We start from the raw sequence: 1393 nt of genomic DNA, 5'->3' as shown, positions 1-1393 counted from the left end.
TATTAGTATTAATTAATTATGTTTTTCATAAATTGATCTCTGGTGTTAATAATATTTGCAGGATAACAAAATACAAGCAGTAATGTACGGAGAGACTATCGAAAAGTTTATAGATATGCTTCAAAGAAATCAAATTATTTTCAATTCAAATGGAGAAGTGAAAGGAATAAACCCAGCTTTTCCAAGTATCCACAAGTCACTTGAATTAGTACTAACAAAAGACGTATCGATCAAAGAAGCACCAACAGGATTCCACTTGGAGAACATATTTAACAAACAAAAGACGTATCGATCAAAGAAGCACCAACAGGATTCCACTTGGAGAACATATTTAACAACTTTGTCCAATTTGAAAAAGCATTTTTCATGAAAGATGCAACAAAAATTAGTAAGTACTTACAAACTTCTTACTTAAATCTTCAATATAAAATGAGACATTAATCTACAGAATCATAATCTTTTTATCAAGTCACTTGCAGATATTCTTGCAATAACAACTAATGTTAAGCCGGCGATCAACTATATTACAAGATACAACAAACCAGACACTAGGAGGGAAATCACGCTTATGGATATAAGGTATATTCATGTTACTTATTTCCAATATCATAAGAGAAAAAACGATTAACGTTCTTTCTTTTTCATATGCAGTGGAATGCCAATGCGTGCAAGTTTATTTGGAGATTTGGCTACAAATGAAGGATCAATTCTTGAAGCAGAAATCAAATATAAGCCTGTAATAGCATTATCAGATTTTAAAATCTCTATATATCAAGGTACATAAATTATTGCTGAAATTCTTATTAAAGATAACTACACATAAAATTACTCCTATAATTTTCTCATTTTTGCAGGAGATACAAGCATATCGTCGCAAATTATTTTAACATTATGTATCAACCCAAAAATAGAACTAGCTAGTGAATTAAGGGAATGGTAAGCAGAAGAAGCATACTTTCATATAACCCAATAATAAAATATTATTATATTTTAATCTAATATGCAGGTTTCAATTGGAAGAATCTGCAAAAGAAAAAGGATCTCCATCGATGCTTTTTAAAAATGCAAAGGAAATTCATATTAGTGATATTATGCATAATTCACAGAATTCGATACCGGTACAATATTATATACATATTCTTATCTACAAATTTAAATCTAACTAAACTTTGTTAATATACAGGCACTGTATTGCACATTTAAGGCAAATATAACTACTATTTTAAATAGGCTCGAGCCATGGTTCTATGCTTGCAAAGGCTGTGACAAGAAGGTTGATAAAGATGTTAGTAAAGAGTGTCTGAATAACAAATACTGCAGAATCATTGATGACCAAGTACCAAGGTTAAGTAATATATCTTTTTTAATGCCATGAACATATTAAAATACAATA

At 29.6% G+C, this 1393-nt stretch overlaps 1 long non-coding RNA gene across 1 annotated transcript; it reads left to right on the top strand.

Moving 5' to 3' along the window:
- LOC109851438 lies at positions 502-921 on the top strand. The gene is made up of 3 exons (XR_002249826.1): positions 502-579; positions 652-776; positions 855-921. It is a non-coding gene; the product is annotated as an uncharacterized LOC109851438 (long non-coding RNA).

The sequence above is a fragment of the Asparagus officinalis genome, chromosome 8 (assembly GCF_001876935.1).
Source record: "Asparagus officinalis chromosome 8, Aspof.V1, whole genome shotgun sequence".
NCBI classification, from domain to species: Eukaryota; Viridiplantae; Streptophyta; class Magnoliopsida; order Asparagales; family Asparagaceae; genus Asparagus; species Asparagus officinalis.
Note: the sequence above shows the minus strand (reverse complement) of the source record. Positions and strands in the feature narration are given on the sequence as shown.